Below are 24,202 nucleotides of genomic sequence, written 5' to 3'. Positions count from 1 at the left end.
TGTCTATGTGTATCCTGACTCTAATGCAAAAACAATAAAAGAAGGTTACATGTATCACCAATAAGGTAATTGTCCCAGACTCTAAAATAAGGTCATTGTCATAAATAACTTTAAAAAAGAAAAATATCCATGGCACACGTTTCCCTATGTAACAAACCTACACATGCCGCACATGTACCGTGGAACTTAAAAATTAAAATAAATAAATATATGTGCGTATGTATAAATACATACTTTTTTTACTATATAGCGAACAATTATATATATTTATAGTGGTACATTTCTTGGGAATGATCATAGTAGTAGGGTAATGGAGGAATGTATTCTAAAGAATTTAACAGTGAAGTATAATAAAGTATGAAACTTACTCTCAAATTTTTCAGCAAGAAGAATAAATAATATGTGGATAGAGACAAAATGTAGAAAAATCTGGTAAATTGTTAACAATTTGTGAATCTGTGTGAAAGATATACAAGTGTTTAATATTTTTGTAGGTGTAAAAATTCTCAAAACAAAAAAACTCTAAAATAAAAACTTCAACTATTGATATCATGTTTTCATATTATATTAAAATATGTTTCTCAAACACACAATAATTCTTAGAACCAAAGTCGTGGTATAAATTATAGATTTAATTGGCCATATTTCCTCTCTCTCTCTCTCTCCCTCTATACACACACACACACACACCCCATAATACAGCTTGAAACATGCAGTACTGTGATATCATTTCACTCTCTCAATTTTAAGGAATATTGACTGATCCTGATTAGAGAAGTAAAACCTGAATGAATTTTTCACCTTAATAAAGAATGCCTATCTAGTAAAAAAAACAGTTTTTTTAAATATACTGTTAGGAAGCCAAGGAGCCCTTCTAAAGGCAATCAACAGTATTTGAACTAACAAAAGCCTTGAAAATAACTAACGGTATAATCAACAACTTCTCTGAAAATGCGGTTCATTATGGTGTGTTTGGATTGAGGTCAATGACTACAGGGCAGCATTTGTGTTATCGTGACAATGTGCAATCCGGTCACTCAATCATGCCATTAAAGACAAAAGGTATGCAGGGTTCCCTCCTCTTACTTTTTTTCAGCTATATTCATTATCAGTCAATACTGAGGCTAAGTGTTTACTCACTTGATTTGTTCATTTAAATTCCCAAATGCCCACACGAACTTGCATTTAGCAGCCTGACTTGACATTTAAATGCAAAAGCCTCAGAAGTCTTCTGAGAGTTGACTTCTCTATTAAAATTGGTTTAAAGCAAATAATTTTTAATGAATTTTAATACATAGCACTCATTGTTGCACCTCTAATCCACTTTGCCCTTTTTGGAGTTTATGTGATGGCATCATTATGGAAAAACACACCATTTTAGATATCTCATTGTGTTAACATATGTCACAATACCTAAAATCTAAAAACATATGACATTTAATTGCAAAGCAAGCAAAGGACGTTACAAATATTTTAAGTGCTTTCATATTCCCTACTACATGTAATTTCTCTTTATTATGAGATACACATTCTGACTAGATGATATCTATCAATAAATAAACAGGAACTACCAAAGAAAATCACAAAATTAGAGAGGAGGTCAGTGTAAAAGATGGAAAACTTTTAAAAATTGTAATGTCTTAAATTATACCAAGAAATGTTCTACTGAAATATCATAAAGTGTACAGTTTCTAATTATGTCATGGAGTACTTTGAAGGTATTAAATCCTAGCAAATATGCATTGTTATAATAATCATCATTATTATTACTATTTTTGGCTGAGAACTTTATGTAATTTTAAAGCATATCTAATATCCAAGAAAACAACTTTGAATGATCCTATTATTAGCATTTTAAAAATAAATAAGCCAAAGTTTAAAACAAAAGAATAGCTGGAATTACTACATTTGATGATATCTGATCAGAGGTATAAAATAAGAACTGCCCAAATCATGAAGAGAAATTAAATGTCACTAAAAGATTTAATAGTTCTGATTTAATGTGTTCCATTTTGATAGGTCTGAGAACTTTGGGGATCCAGAAATACTGTTGCCAGTCTTCATGAAATACATCTAAGATTAATTAATTATTTGAAACCTTAACTTTCAGGTTTCAAATAATTTGACCTGGTTCATGCAACTTGTTCTAAAAGGGATTGTATTCATGTTTAATTAAATCACTGAAAATTATAGGATTTACTTACCACACTGGTGTCTTCCTAACTATTGATCCCAGTTTTGCTTTATATCCAGCTACCTCTTTTTCTTTCAAATTTTAACTTTGTTAGAGGAGATATAAATGAGCCAATCCTGCTGTGAAATTCACTAGAGAGGGCTCTTTTTCTTACCTTTAGTTTCTGCAGGTTTATGTGATTAGTGATGGTAAAATATCTAAGATCCTTATTACTCTTTATTTTGAAAAACAAATAACAAACAACAACAAATTTATCTTCTCTGCAGTCCCTTGACTCTTTGAAAATGCTAGCAGGTCTTTTGACTTATAAGTTAAAAAGTCATCTTAGTGCTTTGGCTGTAGTTCAAAAATTAGATGCTGAATTTCTTATCTTGATAAATTATAAAGTTACTCATTGTCCCTTTCTTATTCCTGTGTCTCTGCTCTGCCCTGTCCCTTTCTCTTTAACTTGTCAAATGAGTGATTTCTGTTAAATGAATCATAAAAATATATTTAAATATATGCATGTGCATCCTGCAACAAAGTTGCCAGTTTGTGACACACATAAAAGAGCAAAATGATTTTATTATATATCATCTTTTTATTCACACCTCCTTTGTGCCTGACTCATATGAAATATTAAACAAATGTTGAATAAAGTAATGAATTAATATTTTCCCTGATTTTCTGGACACTCCATTCAGAAGTTTCCTCTTCTTTTATAAATACTTAAAATATTGTTTACCACTTACAACACTTTAATGTGTTGCTTTGTGCTCATGTTAGCTGAATATTTTACTATTATTATTATTACATTATCCCCATCTCAGAATGCAAGATTTATAAGGAATCATCACTCAGAATCACTTTATAAATCATAATTTATAAGCTATGATTCTCATGTAGAAAAATAGAATGTAGGTTTAATGGAATGCTCATATTTTCTTACAGAATAATAAAGTGTTATATCTTTACTTATATCAAATTCCTGAATCAAAGAATTTATTTGAATGGAGACTTCAGGAAGCACTAAACGGACTTTGGGAAGGCGCCAGGGAAGGGAACAAAGCCAATGAAAGATATGTTATTAACAGATCACCGCTGTATGAAACTGAAGCTTCACCTTAATGTGAACATTTGGCAGACATATATAAGATGCTTCAACATTATTCTACCTAAAAAAGGAAAAAGCTGGGATATATATCCCCCAAATACAGGCAGGCACCGGAATAGTGAATTCTAAAGAGATACGAATTGGGCACCAAGAGTGTCTGCAATTATGGCATCAAAAGTATAGGGGGACACTACTTGTTTTCTTGGAGTCAACAGAAGCTATACTAATTAAAAAAAAAAATAAGGAAAGAAAAGCTGTGGCTCTGATGATCTTGAGAGTCCATAGCAGAGGAGCCAATCTGGCTGATTTGCAAAAATAAACATTCAATTTAAGGGGTTAATAGTAAAATAGAAGCTTAAATGTATAAAATGCACTTCTGTCCTGTGCAGTTTCATATTTGCCTATTCCTGTTTCAAGTCAAATTTTAACAGAATTTAATTAATTTAATATTAATTATTAATATCATTAATTTAATTTAATGTTTAAATTAAAGTCATTAACTTATCCTCATAAGTTTCCCCTGATAAAGGATGAAGATAGACAAGGAAGCTAACCACATCATTGATTTTAGTTGTTTTAAAACCCTTACTTTGCATAATAATAAAATTGAAATATGTCCATATTGTTCAATTTGAGTTGTTTATGGTTAATATTATTTGCTTAAGTGATTTATTAAGAGGAATTTATTTTTCACAAAATCTTGCTGATTTTCAAAATGGTTTTATTTCAGAATTTATCTCCAAATCATTCTGTATATTTTTTGTCTGACCTCTGAATGACCTTCTTACAACTAATAACGGTACGTGCATTTGAACAAATAAACAAAAATTAATGAACGAATGAGCTAGTTTTTACCCAATTCTTATCATTTTGGGAATATTTCCACTATTATCATATAATATCACATAATACAATTCTCTCTATTCATCACTTTTACTTGATAACGGGAGCCTTAAGGCCAAAAATATTTATCATTATTCTTTGTAACCTCAGAATCTGATGTAGTTTCAGGTTCCAAAGAGATAATGGATAATTTTTAAATGTTAGAAGAAAAAGTGGATAACCAACAGCCACTTTATTCATTTGTTTTTAGAAACAGGGTCTTGCTCTGTCACTGAGGCTGGCATGCAGTGGCATCACCATAGCTTACTGCAGCTTCAAATTCCTGAGCTAGGGCAATCTTCCCACCTCCGCCTCCTGAGTAGCTAGGATTACAGGCTCACACCACCATGCTCTACTATTTTTCAAATTATTTTTAGAGACAGGGTCTCATTATGCTTGTTTCCCAGGCTGGTCTCAAATTCCTGGCCTCAAGCAATCATCTCTATCAGCTACTTTAAATCATCTGCCAGATAAGCATCTTAATTTTCTTTGAAGTGGAGTAGAATAATAGTGGGGTTGGTTTAAGAATTTTTGCCTGTCTGTGACCAAAACACAGCCGAGTATGTAAAAAAGAGTCCTTGTCCTGGTACCAAGTTTAAAACACAAGTTAAATATATTGAACGTGCAGGTGAGCCAACTCAGACAATAAGGAAGGTCGACGTTTTCTGCTGATGCATCCAGTGGTGGAACATGAAATGATTTGGTCCCCTGTAGACAAAATTATTTAGGGGTTGCAAAACAGCAGCTGATATGCCCAAACCTATCTTTTCTTTTGCTTGTCAAATGTTTACAACTCTTCTAATTTAAATGCCTGCAGCTGTAACAAAGTGTTTATATTCACCTTTAACACAACCGACCACAGCTAATTTCTCTTTTTGGAAATTCTAAAGTTGCTTCATAGACTTCCTTTTCCTGTTTGGTCATCGACACCATTGGAGTTTATAAGTTTGTGACCTCTGAATGTTACGTAATGCTAAACAACTATTTGTTATGTTTTTTCACTGTTTCCTTTTAACTAACTTAACCTGTGGTTTTCATACTACATAAAAAAGTCTTACTCTACAGTATTTCCAATATCAATCTTTGCAAGTTTTATTTAAAGTTTATTTCATGTCATTTCTTGAAAAGCATTTTCATAAATAAAAATGAAATAAATGCACTGCAACTCCTATACAGAAAGTATGTAAAACACAAGTAAATAATAAAAACATGATGGTGAATTTCCACACTTTAAATTTGTCTCACTTAAATGCTTTAGAATAGTGGTTCTCAACCTGACTAATTTTGCCAGCAGAGGATATTTGGCAGTGTCTGGAGACATTGTGATTGTTACAACTGGGAGGGGAATGCTACTGGCACATGGTGAGTAAATACCAAGAACGCTCCTAAGAAGATTCTACAATGCACAGGACAGCTCCTCTACCTCATCTTAACAAAGACTTCTCCACCAACAAATGTTAATAATGCTGAGATGAAGAAACCCTGCCACAGAGTAACTAATATGAAGCTGTTTACTACATTTGCCAAACGTCTAATCCTGTACATGGCTCTTTAGAAAAACCAAAGGAAACTACAATTCTTTTCTCAAACGACCATTTATGCAAGAAAAATAAATATTCAGGAAAAAATGAGACAATAATTCTTTATAAACCAAACAGTTACGTTGAATTAGTAAAGCCGATTTAGCTTTCAAGTGAGGAGCATCAAGTATTGAGAAGCTGAAATTGCACGTTGTTTCCCTTGTTAAGAAGAAATTACCGTTGATATTGGGTTAGCTGCGCGGCACTGCCAGCATTACGGCAGCCCCTGTGTCTCTGCCTCAGGGACTCAAGACCCTTGCTGTATCTTCATGCAAGAAGATTGGCCGGTCGCGATGGCTCACACTTGTAATCCCAGCACTTTGGGAGGCGGAGGCGGGCGGATCACCATGTCAGGAGATCGAGACCACGGTGAAGCCCCGTCTCTACCAAAAATACAAAAAATTAGCCGGGCGCGGTGGAGGAGCCTGTGGTCCCAGCTATTCGGAGAGGATGAGGCAGGAGAATGGCGTGAACCCGGGAGGGGGAGCTTGCAGTGAGCAGAGATCGCGCCACTGCACTCCAGCCTGGACGACAGAGCGAGACTGTCTCAAAAAATAAAAAGAACGATAGCAGAGGGTAAAAAGGCAGTGTGGTGGTGTTTGTGCCAGTAGTAACCATTCTCTTTTATCAAGAAAAACATAAACTTTTAGCAGAAGCATCCACTCTACCTCTGGTTACATTTTAGTGGTCAGAAGTGCAATGCATAGGGAGCATGGGGAAACAATTAGATTTTCAACCACAGTAGTGCAGTAACGGTGAGGAAAATAGTTGAAACTCTATTGAATTGGTCACCAAGAAGTTTCTACTACAAATAGCTATATTCGTTCCATAGTTTACAAAAGAAACTGAGAATGTTGCTTTCAACTGAAAAAGAATGTGGATCTGAATTATATTTAAATATTTATCTAAAAGGGGTGGCATAATTGATAAAAGTTAACTAATTTCCCACATAAGAATTGCAGACCCAAAGCTTGGCAAATTTGCAATCATGGAGAATACTTATGGCTTTGTTCTTAATGTAAAGCAAAAAGGAAAGTGTGAAAATATATGTTGAAATGCCACATATTTACTGTAAAATGAGTTTGGGAATTAACTTAGTCAACTCATCTCTCAAGTAATGTTTGTATTTTTCCCTTATAAGCTATTCAAAATCAATTATTTTTAAATTAAACTTAATCAAATAATTGTTATTAATAATTAATTGGTAGTTACCAATGTGAATGTATTACCTAGTTTATTTTCTTGGTTTAAAACCAACAAACAGAAAATTCAGAAAGTCCCTGGGAAGCAAGTATGTATATAGTCCCAAATCAAGCCCTTTGCTTATAAGAACTAACAAAGCCTTATTTCTGCATTTTGCTGTACATTTTTTTTTCTGTTTTCTGTATCTCAGGGCAAACATCTCATCTCAAGATCCCACTGATATAGGTTTCCTCTCCGTGGAAAAGCAGCTGTAATGACTCAAAGAAAAATCAAGAGAGAAGATGATAAAGGTCATAGCCACTGTTAGGAGTCTTATTCCCACAGGCAATACAGATTCTGTAATATCAATCAAAGTTCCCTGAGAAGGCTCACCTTACTGATGTCTTCTTTGGTGTTTCTATGAACTTTGTTGCTAGGGAACTACCCAGTCCAAATGATTTTCTGAAGAAATGGCCTGCTATTGGTACTGAATCATGACCTGAGACTGGTAGTAATATTATATAATACTTCCCAGAGGCTACCAACCAATGGTCTTCTTTCAGTTTCAGTTAGATGAAAAAAAAAAAAAAAAAGTTCAGAACAGGGAAAGTCCATTTGAGATGGCCTCAAGTAAGGGATTTTTGTGCCATGATTTTAAAATATTTTACACTGTCGATCCTTGTAAATCTTAAGAAACAATGCCATAGTCAAAGATTCTTTGAAATAGTACTTATGTCAAGAAGGTAAGATATCTCTTCTCATAACATTACCTAAAGGATGCTTTAATTAAAACAAAGAAGTGAAAAGTAAAGGTATATCTGTAATTATTTACTTTATAAATAACTTAAGTAACACTTGTTGATTATAGATCCACTTTATATTATAAGAATGATTCCATTTATATTACATAATGTAAATTATTTACTTTATAAATAAGTAACACTTGTTGATTATAGATCCACTTTATATTACAAGAATGATTTCATTTATACTACACAATGTAAACCTTTAAAATAGAATATTATTTTTGCAAAAATTTTGCCTTCTAATTTTACTGATTTTTCAAAAGGAATATGGTTTTATCTCATGATGACTATTTCACTGTGAAATTATCCATTGTGTGTTTTTTCTTCAGCATGAAAATGATCATAACCATCATAGGTCATTAGCACCTGATCACCTGATAAGCAATATTTAAAATAATATAACAAATCTGGCAGTACTGAAATTCATGAACTTTTTTATATATGCCATGAATCTCAATTAAGAATTCTTCGAAATTTGACTACGCTTAATGGTTTTGAAATTCCGTTTTACATAATACTTACTAAAGAAATTGATAGACCAAGACACTCTGACTTAAAAGCATCTTCCTTGAGAGCCCCTTAGTTTTATTTGGGTTTCTACGAAAAGGACACTTTTAATAAACAAGACCATAAATGGACAATAGGAAAAAGCAGGTTTTGCTATTGTACAGTTTTCACTGTTGCAAAAATAAGCAACCTAATGCTGGAAATCATGGGTATTTAATAAATTTTCAATAACGTAGTTGAAAAACTAAGGAAAGATCAGGGAGAAATATCAGAGTAGCTCTTATAACTGCTAAAATTTTAGCACAGGAATAAAATTTTACAATAATAAATATGCTAAGTATTGTAAAATTGTTGAAATTCTGTGCTCCAAAAACAGATTAAAGTTGTTCAATAGGATGAAATAGTTCCTTTGTTTTGTTTACATAGTTTTTAATGTATTTATTTTGTTTTGTTCTTTCAGATACAATTTTCTTTCCAAATATTCTAAAATGATTAAAAAGGTTTCTGTTTTCCCAAAAAAATGTGAATTGGATAATGAAAATAAATATATAAATTCAATAATTTAAAAGAAATTTATATTTATGAAAAATAATGACACTAAAACCTGGGGAAGTAAAAATACTTTCAAGTACAGTTAAATATGAATGTGTTGCTGACATAAATACTTTATTTTGTTAATATTCATTCGTGAATAATATAAATATTATGGTGTAAATAAGTCAGAGGAAGGCTAAATAAAATGTTTTGACTAACAATAGTTCTTGAATCACAAGAATGTTTTTTAAATCCATAGTGTTTTTACAGACATGTATTTATTATTTTTAGCCTCACTGACTTTTGTATTAATAACAATGTTACCACCATATATACTGTACAAATTATTATATAATATCAGAGTTTTAAAATACTATTATTAAACATGAATTAGCTAACAATTCTTCTGACATATTAGCTTAGAAAAGTGGACACTAAGTGTATTATTTAAGGTAATCTTGAAATTGATCCCAGAAATTTAAGTTCAATTGTGAAGTGGTTTTTAATTTTTTAATTTTCTCCTACTCTTCCCTTGCTTTGTTAATGTTCATCCAAATTTAATTTCTCTAGTGATGCTAATCAAATTCTCAAGTTAGATAACATTAATAAAAATGTGCTAATATAGCAGGCAGGTTTTCCCAATTTGTCACTGCAGTGCTCTTAATGTAACAAACCTCATTCTTTTTTTATACAAATTACTTGGGTGGAAAAATACCACCAAAAATGCTTTATATGGTAGAAATACTAAATATGCATATTCTTGTGAAATAAATTATTTTAACAGCCATCATTTTTTTATTTTAATTTTTATCACTGTGGGGTTTTTTTGGTATTCTAAAACCCTAATTCATAAAATGGATAAAATAATGTTTTTGGTCAATTTTGCACAACTTTTTTTGTGTAAAGTGGGTGTCACCTCAAAATAATTTTATATTAATATTATGACACAAATATCCCTTCTGCTATTTACCATAGAAGTATCATTTTAAGAGATATTAAATGCCAACAAGTAGTTCTTTTGAACATTTCTGGTTATTTGGGTGATGTCAGAAGAGAATAATCAGGCAAAAAAAGGAATTTTTTTCTTTTTCAAATCATTCACTATAGAAAAATAATAGCATTCATCTTTAGATTAATTAAAGTATATTGACCCTTAAAAGAAATTCTATTGATATTCCAACTGCTAATGGAGCCCACATCTCTCCCATTTTCTTTGGGAATCATGAAAGAAGGGTCACATTTTTCCCATTTATGTTACAGTACGGGATGAATTTCAGTTTAAATCTTTACTTGGCACTTAGCATAGGTTATCTTGATTTCTTCATTCTCGTCTTTATGAACCCAGAGTGTCGTTTCAATCCCTGTCTCTGTTTCTCTCTGTCTCTCTCTCTCTGTCTGTCACACACACACACACACACACACGCGCGCGCACACACACACACACACACACACGCATCCCTGAAACTAAAACTAAAACATACATATGGCATTTGCATGTTCAGGCCCAGTTAGAGGTTGTGAAGATGGAAGAAATTTAAATTACAGCAAACTGCCCTTATTGGTTTGTTTAAGCAATTTGAGATTTGATTATTAGAAAAAATATACATCATATATAGATAGATAGGCATCTGTAGATATACATAAATACATTAGAAATATTAGAAAAGACACTTGTATTAAAATTTTTGTGACAGAAAAATTTTAAAAAGGAATCACGAAGTGACTATACAAATAACAATTTTTTAAATTTATAAAATTGTCTTTTTCTTATTGCCAGGCATTTTTTTTAATGCTTGCTTCATGGTACATATGCATGCACTGCCTCATAGAGATATATTTCATGTGATTATTTTCCTAAAAAAGTAAATTGTGTCAGCAGGGATGAATATGATGATTTGCTAATTTTTTACACTAAAAATCATCTTATGATACGTGTTTTATAGAATATTAAAATGTGTATTGACCATGTATTTTCATGTCCTTGTTTTTCAGTTACTTTAGTGTCATGTATATTAACTACATTAATTTATGATAAACTTAATATTTTGCATATATTTTTGGTATTTACATAATATGTATGCATACACCCACATTTTATATGTAAATATATATATATGTAGGTGGGTTTAATACATAAATGCCTCATGTGTGCTAATAACTTTATGTGCATATTGGATTTTAAAAATTCAATGAAGTATTATTATTCCTATCTTACAAAGAAGGACACCAGCCAACCTTTCTTACAGAAGAAATATTTCACTTAACTTATTAGGTGTGACTGCAAAGCACATCCCCTTCCTATGCTGCCTCATTCGCCTCAATAGAAAATAATAGTTGCTAGAAAACACACATAATAGGAATTCTTTCTATATATAAATTCCTATTCTGCATATTATTTTATTCTCTATCTTGCCTATATTTACTACCCTAAATTTATAATATTTAATATACTTTGAGGAGAGATTCTTCCCCATAAAAATATGTCAAATTCACTGTAAAATTGCTGCGTAAGCATTCCATTGTATGACTACAGTATAACCCATTTAAGTATCTAAAACTGATGCATATTTGCAGTATTTCCAATCTTGCTATCATAAGCAAGGCCTTAATAAATACTCTTATACACAGTTATTTTGGCATATGGGCAAGTACACTTGTAAGATGAAGTCCTGAATGGGTAATTTCTTGTATAAATTATTTATGCATATATATGTTGATATATAGGACCAAACTATCATCCATCAATGCTATAACAATTAAATTTTCCAAAAAGCTATTTGAGCATGATAGCTTACTTACATTCTGGCAACAGTGTACTTGCAAACTTTTTGAGAATCTTAGTCAACCTGAAATTTTAAAAAGAAGGAAATACCTTCCCATTTTCGATTTAATAATAGCTATCACACATAACAAATAAAGAAGAATCTAAGTGAAACTTCTTTATGAATTTCAAATGATGTAGCTATTGCCGTGAAACCTCCAAGCTACATGGCATGGATGAAATCATGAAGTTATCTTAACAGCATTCAAAAATTTAGTAAATATGATGTAATACATAAAGATTTGGTACTTAAGCTTTATAGAGGTAATTTTTATGATTTTAAAATTTTACATAGCATAAATTCATGTTAAAAATATATTTTCAAAAATGCTATTAGTAAGTAACAGAATAGTCTTCTGATTGAATTAGAAAACATTAACAGCTGATATATTTAGGATATCTCTTTGTTCTTTTCTATCAAAGTTTACAGAAACTTAGTGAATTTGTTATACTAAAAAAAAAAAATCAACACTTTCCTGCTATTCTCTTGACAATAAAACTGTCCATAATTATTGAAATAATGGATTATAGTTCCCCAAGATGTTTGATCCTACTTACTTATTACGAAGGGTTGACAGGAATTGTGACTCTAGTTTTAGAATGAGCTTCCCAGGAGATGAGGTCTCAGTGCAGTGAAGGGAAAAGAAGTAACTTAAGGTTTATATCAAGGAGGAATTTCTTCAGTGAGATATTTACTCTTATTTTCAAATCCTTAGATATAACATTGAATATAGAGTTTTAAAAAAAAACTATTTACTGTGTCAGTTTATACTTTAAAATGTGTTGTAGCCAACTTTGATTTATGGTAATTTGCACACAGTACTCATGGCTTTTAACTTACAGGCATGTTAGAAAGTGAAATTAACTCCATATCTCTACTTTGAAGACAGTATTTTAGGAAGCTTTAGGGAATTATTTTACAGAGTTTCAAGTAGGGTCTTTTAGTTCAATGATCAAATGACACTCTTAAATGTATGTATATATTAATAATCAAATGCTGACAAACCCTCTCCCCAAACAAAAACAAAAATGCTATTTATTTACTATTAAAAAATTAGCGTCAGAAATTGTGGTAGATACTACCTCTTGTTCTCTTATCCTATATTTAGTATGTAAAAATAATATTTTTAACTAAATATTATAAAATAATGCAAGATGTTAAAACAGAGTCTACTGATTTCATTATTTTCACCTATTTCATTTTATTATGAACAGTTTTAGTAAAAATTATATTTTATTTGTTTTGTTAGAGCCAAAAAAGTTTTCCAAATTTATTAAGCAACCATTGAGCAACTTAAAACAACTACAAATAGACTATTTGGAGACTTTGGTTATCTAAAAATGTGTACTCATGAAAACACAGTTAACAAATACATGTAGAAAATATGATTGAGAAATACTGGCCTATATCACGTCTACAAAAGTATACGTTACACAAATGTGTCTAAAACCTATAGATTTACATTACATATCCAAACAGACAGAATTGAAAATATGCTATTGAATACATAGTTGCACAAAAACTATATTTGCAACTTACATTTCTAACAAATGCTGAATTTTTTTCTCTATTGAAATAAAAAAAAATAAAGCTACTTTCTGATGCTACTGTACAGTTTCAAAGGTTTTCAAATGAAAAGATGTTTCTGTAATTAGGTAAGTATTAAATTATGTTTTATGAATAATTATAAGTAAAAACAAAAGATCCTGTCAAATTGTGAAACAAAATTTGGGATTTAAACAGAATATGCAGAAGTATAGTGGACCTTAATATTATTGCATGTATATATTAAATAATTTCAACTTTTATCCTAAATTCAGGGGTATAAGTGCAGGTTTATTACATAGGTATATTGTGTGATGCTGCGTATTGGGGTACAGATAATCCCATCACCCAGGTAGTGAGCAGAGTAGCTGATACGGTTTGGCTTGTCCCCACCCAAATCTCATCTTGAATTGTAACTCCCACAATTCCCACATGTCATGGGAGGAACCCAATGGGAGGTGATTGAATTATGAGGGGGGGTCTTTCCCATGCTGTTCTCATGATAGTGAATGATTCTCACAAGATCTGATGGCTTTAAAAATGGGAGTTTCCCTGCACAAGCTCGCTCTTTGCCTGGTGCCATCCATGTAAGAGGCGACTTGCTCCTCCTTGCCTTCTGCCATGATTGTGAGGGCTCCCCAGCCATGTGGAACTATAAGTCCGTTAAACCTCTTTCTTTTGTAATTGCCCAGTCTCGAGTATGTCTTTATCAGCAGCATAAAAATGGACTAATACAGTACTCAATAGGTAGTTTTTCAGCCAACATCTCCCTCTCTCCCTCCTTCATTTAATAGTCCCCAGTGACTACTGTTCCTATCTTTATATCACTGTGTACTCAATGTTTATCTCCCACTTCTAAGTGACAACTTGCAGTATTCAGTTTTCCGTTTCTGTATTCATCCACTTAGGATAATAACCTCCACCTTCATCCATGTTGCTGCAAAGGACATGATTTTATTCTTTTTTAAGGCTGCATATATTCTGTGATGTATATGTATCACTATTTTTAATCCAATCCAATGTAGATGGGCACATAAATTGATTTCACGTCTTTAGTATTGTGAATAGTGCAGTGATGAACATATAAGTGCATGCATCTTTTTTGTAGAACAATTTATTTTCCATAATAAATACAATGGAATTGCTGGGTTGAATGGTAGTTTTGTTTTAGTTCTCTGTGAAATCTCCAAACAGCTTTCCACAGTGGCTGAATTAATTTACATTTTCACCAAAAGTATGTAAGCATTCCCTTCTCTCAGCATCCTTGCCAGCATCTGTTATTTTTTTTGTTTGAGTTTTTAATAAGAGCCGTTCTGACTGGTTGAACTTATTCCTTTAATCTAACTAAAATTTTGTATTCTTTGACCATCATTTCCTCAAACCTCCTACCCCTTAGCCTCTGATAACCACGATTCTACTCTGGTTCTGTGAGTTCTACTTTTTGATGCCACATATAAGTGAACTCATGTTTTACTTTTCTTTCTGTGCCTGGCTGTTTTACTTAACATCTTTCTGGTTCATCCATTCTGATTCAAATGACAGAATCGTTTTCTTTGGTAAGGCTGAATAGAATTCCATTGTGCATATATATGTATATATCACATTGTGCATATATATATGTATATATCACATTGTGCATATAGATGTATATATCACATTGTGCATATATATATGTATATATCACATTGTGCATATATATGTATATATCACATTGTGCATATATATGTATATATCACATTGTGCATATATATGTATATATCACATTGTGTGTATATATATATATCACTTTTTCTTTATAAATCCATCTGCTGCTAGACATAGCTTGATTACCTGTCTTTATTATCATGAATAATGCTGAAATGAAAATGAAGGTGCAGATATCTCTTTGACATACTGACTTCATTCTCTTTGTATATATACCCAGAAGTGGGATTATTGGATCATATAATAATTCTATTTTTAGTTTTGAGGAGCCTCCATAATGTTTTCTGTAATGGTTGTAGTAATTTACATCCAACCAACAGTGTATCAAGATTCTCTTTTTTCCACGTGCTCATCAAAACTTATTATTATTTGTCTTTTTATAACAGCCATTTTAACAGATATGAGATGATACTTCATTATAGTTTTAATCTGCATTTCCCTGATGATTGGTGATGTTGAGCATTTAAAAAATATATGTCCGTTGGGAGGCCCAAGTGGGCGGATCACGAGGTCAGGAGATCGAGACCATCCTGGCTAACATGGTGAAACCCCGTCTCTACTAAAAATACAAAAAAAATTAGCCGGGCATGGTGGCGGGGGCCTGTAGTCCCAGCTACTCAGGAGGCTGAGGCAGGAGAATGGCGTGAACCTGGGAGGTGGAGCTTGCAGTGAACCCAGATCGTGCCACTGCACTCCAGCCCGGGTGACAGAGCAAGACTCTGTCTCAAAAAAAAAAAAAAAAAAAAAAAAAAAAAAAAAATATATATATATATATATATATATATATATATATATGTCCATTGGCCATTTATATGCCTTCTTTGGAAAAATGTTTACTCAGGTCCTTTGCCCATTTTTCAATTGGGTTTTTATTTTCTTAATTTAAAGTTATTTGAGTTTCTTATACATTTTGGATATTAACCCTTCATCATATATATGGTTTGCAAATAGTTTCTCCCATTTTTTAGGTTGTTTCTTCATGCTGTTGTTGATTGTTTCCCTGGTAGTGCAGAATCTTTGTAGTTTGATGTAATCCTGCTTGTTTATTTTTGCTGTTGTTGTCATTGCTTGTAGAGTCATATTTAAAAAAAAAAAATCATTGCCCAGATCAATGTTATGGAAATTTTCTCCTTTGTTTTCTTCTCGTAGTTTTACTTTTTCAGGTTGTATGTATAAGTCTTTAACCGATTTTGAGTGTTTTTTTTGTGTATAGCATGAGGTAAGGGTTTGATTTCATTCTCTTACTTGTGGCTATGCAGTTTTCCCAACACCTTTTATTGACGAGATTGTCCTTTTCCCATTGTGTCCTTTTCCCATTTGGAACCCTTGTCCCTAATCAATTGACCTTTAGTATGGGTGTATTTTTGGACTCTCTATTCTGTCCGATTTTTCTGTGTCTGTTTTAATGCCAGTGCCATGCTGTTTCGATTATGATAGTCAGTGTAATACATCCAGCTTTATTCTTTTTGCTCCAGATTGCTTTGGTTATTTCAGGATCTTTTGTAGTATCATAAATTTGAGAATTGTTTTTAACCACTTCTGTGAAAAATGTCATTGAAATTTTGATAGGGATTGCCCTGAATCTTAGATCACTTTGGGCAGTATTGATACTTTAGTAATATTCATTCTGCCAGTTCATGAACATGAGATGTTTGCATTTATTTGTGTCTTTTTAAATTTTTTCATAAATGTTTTATAGTTTTCAGCATATGGATCTATCACCTCCATTGTTAAATTTATTCGTATGTATTCTTTTTTGTAGCTATGATAAACATGATTAGTTTCTTGAGTTCTTTTTTTTTTTTTGCATAGGTCCTTGTTAGTGAATAAAATAATACAGAGCTCTGTATGCTATAAGATTTTGTATACTGTAACTTTACTGAATTCATTTATAACTGCATTTATTTACTGAATTCATGTTCCTTATTCTACCACCACATTTTCTTAGTGCTTTGGTTTACATTTCTATTTTGTCTGGGTGTTTTATTTTGTTCCAATTAAATTTTGTTTGGGTTTGTTATTTTGTGCTTAATTTCTAGGAAGAGAAAAAGACATGTTAAATTTAGAACCCCCCATATCCAAAGCAGACATAAAACTAACTTTACATGTTTGAACTAGGAGAAGATAAAACATATAATTTTAAAATTTTGCTGAGATGATTACATTTCAAAATTAATATTGTAATGAGTACTTTACCTTCATATCAAATGCCATCATCTAAATATCTAAAATATTTTTTATATCTGAGTTTCTCATTCTAAGAGAAGCCATAAAATCTGGGTAAGCATTTTGACATCTAGCACTGCAAAAGTAAAAATCTTTCCTTTACAACATGTCCTTGTTAGATTATATATAGGGTAATCACATCATAGATTTTGAAATTAATCTCATCATGTTCAGAGTAGATCTTGCATACCCCTCCTGAATTTCAACAGTGTGCCTCACATAGCTTATCAGACAGAATTGTTCTTGTATAAGTTTTCATGAGACACCACAAATTCGGGATACTTCTACATTTCTCTAGAATGAAATCATCTGAAACTCATTCTTCTACTGAAAATAGAATTTCAGTCTGACTTACCCAGTTTTCTGATGATTCACAGTTTCATAAATTTGTTGATTAAATTCAATAGGTTTATAAACAGTGTAAAAGTAGTTGGCCCCAAAAGAGACTCAAAGTTTGACCATGGTCTCTGTAACAAAGCAGCTAGCATTTTCCAGAGTTGGGATAGTGACAAAAGAAAATAAACACAAAAATAATGGCCTATGTCTTACATGTGTAAACAAACTAAATGATATTTAAAGTAGTTTAAACAAAATATAATAGTCTCTTAATCACGTGTGGCAGATACCATCACTCAAAAATTCTAAGAATACATTAACAGCCTGATTAAATAATTTAGTGGTCACTTATTGGACTGAAAGGCCCTAAGATTTATTTCTTTCCATCTCTATGTGCTATATTACTAGGGAAGACAACCCAGTTTCAGTGGAATCATGAAGCAAGGAATCAATTTCCTTTCCCTAAGAAAAGAAGCCCACAAAATATTTGTAGTCACTTACAAACTTAGCCAAAAGGAAAACAGTATAAATTACTAAGACTAAACAAAACAATGGATCCTTTCTTCAGTAGCACAATGGAGAAGAAAATTTCGTTCTATAGAACTAGTCAGGTCTAGAAAAAATATAATAAATCAAAGGAATAAGAAAAAGTAAAAATAAAGAAATTTAAACACATAATTTTTTATGTAAGTATTTCATTATCAAAAATCCCTTGTTTCTAATAACTACATAATGTTGGGAATGAAAGACAAGGAATGTTAGAATTGCAGAAGTAAACCTTAGATATTAAGCTATACCTGATACCTATTACAGCATAACGAATCCAGAGTAATTCTGAAAATAGTTTCTATATCAAATATAATTACTTGTTTTATATAAGACACTATATTTTTAAAAAACAAATTTGAATTGAGTTTAATTTTAATTTTTAATTACATTTATGAAATTGAATTTTCATTTTCACTAAGCCTTGTTCTTGAAAAGAAATTCATTATATGCTTATTGCATAAAAGATACAATTAGAGCTAAATGCTTAATGTTTAGCTATTTAAGTAAATAACACTTCACTAATTACTTTTAATCTGTTAGTAAAAGACAATAGATAATAGGTGTGATTGGAACCACGATATTTATAGAATTCTCTAAAATATTATTTGCTTACATTGAGCTTACTTTAAACATGAGATTTTAAAACATAGAAAGTTATTTTGAAATATACACAAGAAGATAAATGTCAAGGTAAAGGAGTGAACTTATGAGCTGACAATGTAGTATGTTAAACACACTTCTGAATGTTTTAATTACTTTTCCTGATTCAATAAATCAAGTGGGAAATAAATATTTTAAATCAAGATTAAAAATAAAACCCCCAAGTAGTGAGTGTTAAGCACAATTTAGAAAATATATGTATATTTATATATGATTATTTATAATACTCTCCATTTAATCTCCTTCAGATTTCTAAGGACATAAAAATAACACTTCAAAGAACACTGGACTCTGGATATTAACTAGTTTGCATTTTAATTTTGCCAGTAAACAGAATGAAACATAAAGCAGATAAATCATTAGTGAAATCTGTCCACATTATAAGTGACCAATTAAATACAATTCCTTTTTGCTTCTATGGTTTACTGCCTTATTACAGTTACCCTCCTGACATTAACTATTTTTATTTTCACCTTATAAATAAATATGCTCATTTCTAGTTTCAGCTTTAACATGTAAAGAGCTTACAATTTCCTCTTCTTAGAAGAAAAAGCTCACTGTTTCTGGATCCATTCAAGAACCAAGGTCATAGAGCAAATCACCATTCCCAAAATCTGAAAAGATAGGAGCATCCTGGCATATACAACCATATATATAATATATATAATATATTATAGAAATATATAAAAAAGTAAATTGATAATCTTTATGAAGTTTGGTAGTATCTATTAAATTTTAAAACACTTTGACCTAGAAATTTTAATTCTATGAATTTATCAAAGAAATGTAGTACTAATAATAAGTTGCAGTTTCTAGTAGGATTACTGAAGTAAGTTTTATATCAAAGAGAAAAATATAATTAAAAGATGCTTAATATTCCAAAATCATTTTGTTCTATGGTGATTAATCTGGAAAATAGTTATATTTTAAGCTAAAAAATCCAATTGCAAAAATAAAATGTATAGCTGATCCCATTTTTTATAGAAATACAGCATGAAAATGAATGAACAGAGCACATACATTTATTTTATTAATTGACCTATTATGATTATACATATTTATGGGTTACAATTTGATATATGGATACATATATATATTTTCTAATAATCAAATGTTAAAACTCACACATCTATCACTTAAAATATTTATCATTTCTTTTTTGTAGAAACATACAAAATCTACTCTTTTACCTGTTTGAGACATAAAATACCTTATTTTAACTATAATCACCCTACTATGCACTAATAATGAACACTTATCCTTTCTTTTTAATTGTAATTTTGTACCCATTAACCATCCTCTTGCATCTCCCCTACCTGCTCCTCCCCAGTCTCTGGTAGTTACTTTTCTATTTATTACTTCTATGAGAGTAATTTTTTTAGATTTCGCATATGAATGAGAATATGAGGCATTGGTCATTCCATGTCTGGCTTATTCCACTTAACTCTATGTCCACCAGTTTCATCTATGTTGTTGCAAATGACAAAATTTCATTTTTTAATGGCTGAATAGTACTTTAATGTTTATATGTCACATTTTCTTTATTCGTTCATTGGATGAACACAGGTTAATTTCATGTGTTGACTACTGTGAATAGTGTAACAATAAATATGGGACTTCAGGTATTTCTTCAACATACTGATTTCATTTCCTTTCAATATATACCCAGTAACGAGATTTCTGAATCATATATAGTCCTGTTTTTTTTTTTTTTTTTGGAACTTCTCCACTGTTTCTTATAATGGCTACAATAATTTACATTTTCACCAACACCGTGCTGTGGCTCCCTTTTCTTCACATCCTCACCAACACTCGTTATGTTTTCTCTCTTGAATAATAGCCACAAATTACTAATATTTTAACTCAAATTATATTTTAACTCAAATTCTATACTGTGATTATTGTGAATTTATATAATTAATTTGAGGCAGAGGGATACTTTCAAATGTAAATATAAAGAATTACACATGGAAAGATATGCTCCAACGTGAACATTATTTTGGTGTATACACTAACGATTAACATGTCAAATGACTGTATTCTTGGGCAAGGATTTGCCTTGTCAGCCAGCCAAAATGATCTGAGAATGGATTGTAGGCCAGATACTATGTAACATAATATTTTCTTTAGAATATACATTTTATTCTTTAGAATTAAATAGTTTAGTAAATTATGTTACCTTGCAGCTTCCTTTTTGCTCAGTAGTAGTGCAAAGAAAGAAAACAAAGCAACATTTCAACTAATGTGAATGGAATCTATGTGCAAATTTTTATGCTAAGCAGTAGTTGATTCAAAAATAAAATAGACTCAACTTCTAACATTGGAGAAATTAATAGACCACTAAGAGCAGTTAAATAAGCATGTTCCAATGTATATCATGAATAAAACTTGCCATCAGCAAAGCAAAGTCTGAAAAGAAATGAGAGGAAACAATTCCATTCAGCAGGTTAGGAGATTCACCTCCATGATAAAATGGTAAGGCTGTGACTGGTCACAGACCCTCAAAAGACCTCTCCATTCTTTTAATTAGCTGTCCAGCTCTTCTCAGTGTGAAAGGATGCAGTGTCTCACATTGGCTGCTTGCTTATTCTCTTGCCTATATAAAATACTGGCAAATGACATTGATTAAATTGTTATTCTAACCAAACATGCTGCCTGTGTGCATTATATGAAAGGATATTTTTTAATTTAACTATTTTTCCGTGGGATGGGGCTATATTTTTTACATATAAGAATTGACTCAAAGATATAATAAACTAAGAATACAAGAGGTTTGGTTTATATAAGCTATTTTTAACTTACTTTTTAGATTTTCTGAGTTTCCCGTCTCCCTAAAAAAAATATATCTATTAATAAAAAAGCCATCCAGCTTTGAGATTCTGCCTCCTTTGCAGTTTGCACTCACAGTTCCAATCCTAGGTTTTCACAATTATATTGATTTAAATGGCAGGTGTTTAATCTGCTGTAATGCCACATTTTAGAGCACATGATTTTATTTCACTTGTACACCAAAGCTTCAAAAACAATCGCTGGATATTAACTCATTCATAAGCACGACAATTCTTATAAGTGGGATTCTAACATCAGCCTATTTTGTTGATCTACTTCTCATGTTCTTTTTCTTCATTTTTCTTATTTTCTGTTGAATCAGTTTGGCAGTTAAGATTCTGGTGTCTATCTATGGATAGCATTTTGACTACAGTGTCAAATGGCTGGTTGCCTTTTCTTCCAAATATCATTAGTCCAGGTCCTCTCTCTTTGCAATAATCAGCATAGTAACATTTGGTTGAAAGAACATCTGAATTAGCGTGAGTCAGATCTAAGTCTAATTCTTCACTCTGGTCTCTAGTTGTGAGAACAAGCTCTGGGATGATGGGTGTATCACTTAGCATTCAGTAAAGAAAAAAAGAAACCATACCAATTCTTCTAAAAGACAGAAGTCAATATTTTAAAATGTGTCAATTAGATAAAATTATTAACTAGATGACTTCAAAGATAAGAAGATAACCTTCAGGTATTACAGAGGTGGCAAATGCAGGGAGTAGGTACCCTCCTAGATCTGAAGAAAGTTGGTAAGAGGGTGGAAAATTTAGGAATGAAGAGCGGTAACTTATGGAGCTCAAACTCTGTCCTTCGAGGAGAAGGTATTACTTTTTCCATGAGGTATCTCAACTCCGAGGAGCCTCGTTGGCTTGGGACATAGACCTTAGAAGAAGAGGTACAAGCTGGCTAGTGCTAACATCTTGGATATAAGTGTCTGTGAGAGTTATAAAACCTGCAATTGGATTCATCTCCCGCCACAGAAAAGAACTGCTAAGAAGGATGAATAAGCATTGGTGGAGTGATACTCTGAAGAATGAAGTCAGAAAGCCCACAGAAAATGCATACAAAGTGGAAAGGGAATGGAAAGAAACTTTTTTCTTCTGTAGCTTTCCAGTCTTCCTTTGAGGATCCCCTATTTTCACATACTAACAAGGAGCCATCTGGAAAAACAAAACTATGGTTTGCAGCAAACAAGTATGAAACACTCTAAAACTGATGTTATTTTCATCATACACTACTACACTGATTATTACAAAGACAGGGAACATAGAATAATATTAAGAAGAAAGATATCCAGCCATTTGACATTGTAGTAGTTTATCCAGAATTTAGCTGCAAAACTCTATGCAGCATCACAGAGCAGAGTATAGAAGGGTGAAGGTTGGAAGCTGAGAGATTAATAACTTAAAACTTGTCACAATAGGGATAATATGATGTGTTTAGAAATAAAGAATAGATAACTTATGACATGTAATATATAATATACATAATGGCAGAAACTCAGTGTATGAAAATCGTACTACTGATAATAATGATGATGATGTTGGTGGTAATAAACAGAACATCGTGATTCTTTGCCTGGAGATTATTATAACCTTTAAAAATATTCAACCCTGACATTAGATTGTTCCCTCCTTCAGCACCAGCATTAATTTTCTTGAACTTTTTTATACGTTATCTTGCTGTAAGTAACCATCTGTGTTCTAACATATTTAAATAAGAAAACTAGGGAGAATTAAGAATATATAAAACATATAATAATAAAATACTACATAATAAACTCAGAGAGAATTTGTGTCTTGCAGTTCTTTCGGCTGAAATCCATTTGTTATTATCCATAATATAGCTAGTCACATTGCGTGGTGATAAGTTGTAGTATGGGAGCATTCTGTAATCTGCCAATGAAGTCTATTAAATCTCAGTCTTATAGTGGGTATCTGTGCCAGGGCTGTGACACTCACAAATGTATCTTTATTTATGTAGATTTCTTCCCTCTGCCTGCTTCTTTTTCTGACTAAAGCATTCTCAATCTATATCCTTGCAGTCCCACACTTGTTGATCATTGCCAACCCCACCAGATGAGACAGAAAGTTTGAAGGTGACTGGAATGGGGAAGAATGTCCTTCCTCAGTTATGAGTAAGTTTCACAATTGTCCTCCGTCAAGGTGCTTTAACCTGGAGAGTAGACTTTTTTATGTAGAAGACTCTATGTGTATTTTATATTGGTTAATTTCCCCCTGTGCCAGCCATAGACTATAGGGGATCTTTCGTTCTTCTCCAACATTATAAACCTGATATGGTTTCAGGAGAGAAAACCCATGAAAGCATGGAGACTCCCATAAGACTGTGATCTCAGGAATTCCTTACTCTAAAGCTGTTCCATCCTTACCCTCCAGCAATTAATAGTTATCATTTAAGGGTCCCTACCAGTTGTTGCTTCAGTGGCTTCTGTTCCAGGTAAGCAGGTCTTAGTGTGTATATGAAAATGTTTTAATCCTTTTTTTCCACAATCATTATTATAGGATTATGAATTATGTAGCCGTAAAATAGCTTGGAAACCATAGAGCCTAACACCTCACTTAATCAGAAATTTTGTTTAACTTCTACAAGTCAACTATTACTTAATGCAGTTGTTCTATTTATACAGTTGTTAGCAAAAGATAACTAAGCAAATTGATTTTTATCTGATCATTTAAAATCACTAACTCTATTTACACATGTGAGTATTTATTTGTGTGTGCATATTTTAAGTAGCTTGT

General features: G+C 31.8%; 1 pseudogene; it reads right to left on the bottom strand.

Moving 5' to 3' along the window:
• The window catches only part of LOC100454504 (bifunctional methylenetetrahydrofolate dehydrogenase/cyclohydrolase, mitochondrial-like), a 98,562-nt pseudogene that overhangs the window by 54,153 nt on the left and 20,207 nt on the right, over window positions 1-24,202 (bottom strand).

This window comes from Pongo abelii, chromosome 2, assembly GCF_028885655.2.
Source record: "Pongo abelii isolate AG06213 chromosome 2, NHGRI_mPonAbe1-v2.0_pri, whole genome shotgun sequence".
NCBI lineage: Eukaryota > Metazoa > Chordata > Mammalia > Primates > Hominidae > Pongo > Pongo abelii.
The sequence above is the reverse complement of the archived record's forward strand: the minus strand, read 5'-3'. Positions and strand labels throughout refer to the sequence as shown.